We start from the raw sequence: 5,781 nt of genomic DNA, 5'->3' as shown, positions 1-5,781 counted from the left end.
GGAGTTCTCAACCTTTTCAGCCCAGGACCCCCAAAATAAAGGTACCAGAGACCAGAGACCCCCAAAATAAAGGTACCATAGACCAGAGACCCCCAAAATAAAGGTACCAGAGACCGGAGACCCCCAAAATAAAGGTACCAGAGACCAGAGACCCCCAAAATAAAGGTACCAGAGACTAGAGACCCCCAAAATAAAGGTACCATAGACCAGAGACCCCCAAAATAAAGGTACCATAGACCGGAGACCCCCAAAATAAAGGAACCATAGACCAGAGACCCCCAAAATAAAGGTACCAGAGACCGGAGACCCCCAAAATAAAGGTACCATAGACCAGAGACCCCCAAAATAAAGGTACCAGAGACCGGAGACCCCCAAAATAAAGGTACCATAGACCACAGACCCCCAAAATAAAGGTACCAGAGACTGGAGACCCCCAAAATAAAGGTACCATAGACCAGAGACCCCCAAAATAAAGGTACCATAGACCGGAGACCCCCAAAATAAAGGAACCATAGACCAGAGACCCCCAAAATAAAGGTACCAGAGACCGGAGACCCCCAAAATAAAGGTACCATAGACCAGAGACCCCCAAAATAAAGGTACCATAGACCAGAGACCCCCAAAATAAAGGTACCAGAGACCGGAGACCCCCAAAATAAAGGTACCAGAGACCGGAGACCCCCAAAATAAAGGTACCATAGACCGGAGACCCCCAAAATAAAGGTACCATAGACCGGAGACCCCCAAAATAAAGGTACCATAGACCGGAGACCCCCAAAATAAAGGTACCATAGACCGGAGACCCCCAAAATAAAGGTGCCAGAGACCGGAGACCCCCAAAATAAAGGTACCATAGACCGGAGACCCCCAAAATAAAGGTACCATAGACCGGAGACCCCCAAAATAAAGGTACCAGAGACCGGAGACCCCCAAAATAAAGGTACCATAGACCGGAGACCCCCAAAATAAAGGTACCATAGACCGGAGACCCCCAAAATAAACGTACCAGAGACCGGAGACCCCCAAAATAAAGGTGCCAGAGACCGGAGACCCCCAAAATAAAGGTGCCAGAGACCGGAGACCCCCAAAATAAACGTACCAGAGACCGGAGACCCCCAAAATAAAGGTGCCAGAGACCGGAGACCCCCAAAATAAACGTACCAGAGACCGGAGACCCCCAAAATAAAGGTACCATAGACCGGAGACCCCCAAAATAAAGGTGCCAGAGACCAGAGACCCCCAAAATAAAGGTACCAGAGACTGGAGACCCCCACTGGACCTGAAGGTGGATCAGCAGAACCAGGAACATTCTGGAACAGTCATGTGGAGACAAGGCCGTCCATTAGAGGAGAGCTTTAACCTGAAAAATAACCTCCATTACCAAAGAGGCAAGTATGTTTTTATTCATTTGTGTGGTAGATGGCCTTATTAATAATGGGTTTGAATCCCTTTAGTTAGAAACAGAAATAAAATGGGTTAAAAATGGCTAGAATAGGTTAATAATGGCAATAAAATGGTGGAAAAGGCATTTAAATTGGATTTTAAAAGCAGCAGATATTGGTTAGAAGTGGCAAAAAATGTGATAAAATTGGCAAAATAAAAAGTAAAAACTTTTAAAGTGGCTAAAATGGGCAGTAATAGTGGTAAGAGGAATTACAAAGTGGCTAAATTAAATTTAAATTGGCAAAAATGTGTGAAAAATTTGGTGAAATGGGATGAAAAATTGATATAAACTGGCTAAAACAGTTAACTGAGACAGAAAATTGGCAGAAATTGGCAGAAATGTGCTAAACTGGTAAAAATGAGCATATCAAATAGTGAATAGAGGCCATAATGTGCATAAAATGTGTTAAAAAGTAGTTAATAGTGGCCATAATGGGTCAACAGAGGCAACAATAGGTGTTAAGGGGCAAGTCTTGGTTTAGAAGTGGCAAAAACAGGCAGAGAGAAAGTGTTGGAAAGGGTTTGAAATGGGAAAAATGTTTGGATTTTTTATGCAGCAAAAATCTGTCAAAATTGGCCAAAAAGAAGCAAAATTGGCAAAAAATGGTTAAAGTGGCAAAAAATGGGCATAGATAGTTGTAAGGGGGATTTAAAAATCACTGAATTGACTTTAAATTGGAAAAAATGGTGGAAAAGGTGGTGAAATGGGATGAAAAATTGATGTAAACTGGCAAGAAGGGTTGACTGAGACATATAAAATTGGCAAAAAATAAGCAAAAAGTGGCAAAATATGTTAAAGTGGCAAAAATGGGCAAAGATGGTGAATTAAAAAGTGGCTGAATTGAGTTTAAATTGGCAAAAATGAGTTGAAAATTAGGGGAAATTGGATTAAAAATTGATATAAACTGGCAAAAAAGGGTTAGCTGAGATAAAAAATGGGCAGAAATTGGCAGAAATCCGTTAAACTGGTAAAAATGAGCATATCAAATAGTGAAATGTGGCTGAAATGGATGTAAAATGGTTAATAGTGGCAATAATGGGTCAACAGAGGCAACAACAGGCGTAAAGTGGCAAGTCTTGGTTTAGAAGTGGCAAAAACAGGCAGAAAAAAAATGTTGGAAAGGGTTTAAAATGGGAAAAATGTGTTAAAATTGGCAAAAAATAAGCAAAAACTGATTAAAGTGGCAAAACTGGTGTTAATAGTGGTAAGGGGGATTAAAAGTGGCTGGACTGACTTTAAATTGACAAAAATTTCTCCACTGTGGGTAAATCTGTCTAAAACAACACATCTGTATCTATTCTGCCTCTCAGCTGTAGAAAGCAGGGACCCCAGGTTAGACAGAGAACACACTACCATGATTAGGTACCAGATTTAGACAGGAGAATAAATGCTTGGACTAAAAGTAAAGACTAAAATGTTTTTGAGTTTTCATTGACTAAAACCAGAATAAAACTAAAAAAAAGCTTCCAAAATGAGCACTGGCACTAATGCTGATCCATACGTGGATAGTTTAAATCTGAGGAGGGCCCTTTATTTAGGTCTGCGAGGAGTCGGGTAAATTCTGTCACTGGGAAAAATTAAGAAAACTTTATTCACAAAGAACAGAGAGTGAAAGTGAAACAGAACAAGGAGCTTTGAGTAGATGATAAAAACACATGCTGGTTTTGTTGGGTTTCAGATCAACCACATGACGTCTGTGATTGTGTCTCACCCCTCAGTTCTGGAAACAGATGACGCAGCGTCTTTACTGAAAGGCTGCAGAGAACTCCATCTCCTCGATAGTTCAGCTGCTAGAGACGGGAAATGGACTGATGAAATGGAACGCTAAGGTCAGACAGACGTTTCTGTTTTTGTTGTTCTGTGGCTGTTGCTGTGTCAGACGTGAGTAAACTTCTTCCTTTAAAACGGTTTTCTTGCATCATCCTCCCATGAACTTTTGGCGAGCACGTGCTGCTCACACTGCTAGCATTCAGATACTTTTCCGCCATATTGCATCGATAACAGAAAAGCCCAGAGCTCATGGAGTAATCTCGAACTTTCATCGATAGTTTATCTTTGTCTGTTAAAAGCCTGAAAACCTCCTAAAGTAGGTCATCTTCTCCATGAGGCCCGCTCTGACTGTAATGAATGGAACCAGGAAACGTTCACACAAGAGAACAAAGAAACAACTGACACCGAATGACTGATAAATATGGTACATGAATAATGAGAGCAGTGGTATTCAACATGTGGTTCTGATGCAACATGTGGCCTTTTATGTCTCCACTTTTTATTTCCCCAGAAAACCTTAGAAAGTAAATCTGACTTCAGCATTTATCCGCTGCAGGTCACATAAATCCGTTTGTTTCCCACGCTTATATAGTAGGCTTGAATTGTCAGACTTAGTAGTTCCAATGCCCTTATTTGCAATTTCTTGCTACTTTTATTCCATTTTTACACTTTTATCCTGTTTTTTGCCTCTTTTTTTCACCCTTTCCCACTTTTTGCCCATTTAAAATGCCTTTTGCAATTAAATGCCTCTTATTTCCCATTTTGCCTCTCTTTCATGCTTTTTGCCCATTTTTCCCACCTTAGTTTCTCATTTTTTGCCCAATTTCCCCACCTTTTTATCTGAATTTTTGCCCATTTTTCTTCTCTTTTTTTCTGATTTTTGCCCATTTTTCCACAATTTTTGTGATTTTTACCACCTTTAACCTATTTTTTGGTCACTTCCCACGCTTTTTACCACTTTTCTCCCAGTGTTTGCAGCTTTCTGACCACTTTTGCCACCTTTAACTTATTTTAATTTCCACCTTTCACCTCTTAGATTGTGGCTCTTTCAAAGATAGTTTTCAACACTTTGGCTCTTTGGCTGAGTAACACTGAACTAGAGAGAAAATAAACTCATGTGTTCATTTGTGTTGGTGATTCTCTGGATCTCTGCTCATGTGCTGTAAAATCCAGGCAGCACTTGAATGCATCCAATTCTTCATTAAAAAGGGTAACTGGACTTGCTAGAGGAACTTGAATGCATCACTCTCTGGTGTAAAGATGAGCTCTTTGGTGACTGAGCATGCTCTGTATTACGACATAGTGGTTTTTCTTTCTTTAACTTCTTCTTCTATTGCATGTTTTTACCTAATATTGTTCAGTACTTCTCCATTTCTGATTCTCTGCTCTTATTCTGTCACAGCATGTCTCAGATCATCACTTTAACTCTTTATGGACTGCACAGAAGTCTGCTCTTCTGACTCTATGATAGTTTCACTAGAATTAATCTGAATAAACAACCAGTTAAGCTTTAGAGACAATCATTGTGACTGTAGTAGTGATGGCTATGAAGGACGTTTTTATGGGTGAAACTTTATTCCCCAAAAGTGTCGTACGGTTTCTGCCATTTTAATCTGTAACATACTAGAATTTGTCACTAAAATGTCTCAAAAATCAGAATCAGCTTATCGGCCTAGTTTGCTGACACGACGTGGAATTTCACTCCGGTTAGCTTTTCTCTCAGTGAACGGGAATTACAGATGAATACAAAAAAATAAATAAACTGGGAAAATGATAAACAAATACATTTTAGAATATATAGAAGCTCTTGTAAGGTGTTATTTCTAGTTTATAGAAGTCTGTGTGCACTGACAGTATGGTTGGAGGATGTGTGAAGGCTGTGCAGATTTACATGATGTAGATGTTGATTAGTGCAAATGAGAATATGAGGTGAGTTTTACCACAGTGAGCTTCCTTACAGAATCTGACGGTAAGGCAGTAAGAGAGAGCCGGATATCTGACATTAAGCTGGGTTAAAGTGTTTGTTAAGGAAAGCTCTATTTTCTGACTCTGACTGTTGAGAGGTCGTCATTGCATGTGATGGGATAACATTCATAGGACAGTATGCCGCCGGAGCCCCTGTAGTGGGGATATTTGTCCTTTCTACTTCTGTTTCTGTAGCCCAGGGGTGTCAAACCCAAGGCCCGGGGGCCAAATTTGGCCCCCAAGATGATCTGATATTTCTAACTGTCCCATCAGTCTGAGGTCTGCAGATTTCCTCTAGTATGAAAACGTGAACGTATCCTGATGATTTAAGATATCCTTGTTAAGTCACAAATCTGAAAAAGTAAGGCGTAAAAATATTTAGATAAGAAGTCAGGAATGTGGGAAAATAAATTAAATTGTGTTTTAATTTCACATTTTCAATTTAGCATGTCACAATCAGGACTCAAACGTAGGATTTTGACTTTTAATTTCATACTTTGAGCATTTCAACTCATAATTTTGACTTCTTATATCATACTTTGAGCTTTTAGATTCATAATTTTAAATTTAAAGTCATATTGTGACCTTTTAAACTAATTATT

General features: G+C 39.7%; 1 protein-coding gene across 3 annotated transcripts in view; it reads right to left on the bottom strand.

The window, feature by feature from the left end:
- Positions 1 to 1,279: 1,279 nt before the first annotated feature.
- The window catches only part of LOC121517517 (tumor necrosis factor receptor superfamily member 14-like), a 61,064-nt gene continuing 56,562 nt past the window's right edge, over positions 1,280 to 5,781 (bottom strand). For all 3 annotated transcript variants that reach the window (XR_005992558.1, XR_005992561.1, XR_005992559.1), the window contains one exon: positions 1,280 to 1,310. The gene's annotated coding sequence lies outside the window, so the exon portion shown is untranslated. The remainder of the gene's footprint in view (positions 1,311 to 5,781) is intronic.

This window comes from Cheilinus undulatus, linkage group 11 (genome assembly GCF_018320785.1).
Source record: "Cheilinus undulatus linkage group 11, ASM1832078v1, whole genome shotgun sequence".
NCBI classification, from domain to species: domain Eukaryota; kingdom Metazoa; phylum Chordata; class Actinopteri; order Labriformes; family Labridae; genus Cheilinus; species Cheilinus undulatus.
The sequence above is the reverse complement of the archived record's forward strand: the minus strand, read 5'-3'. Positions and strand labels throughout refer to the sequence as shown.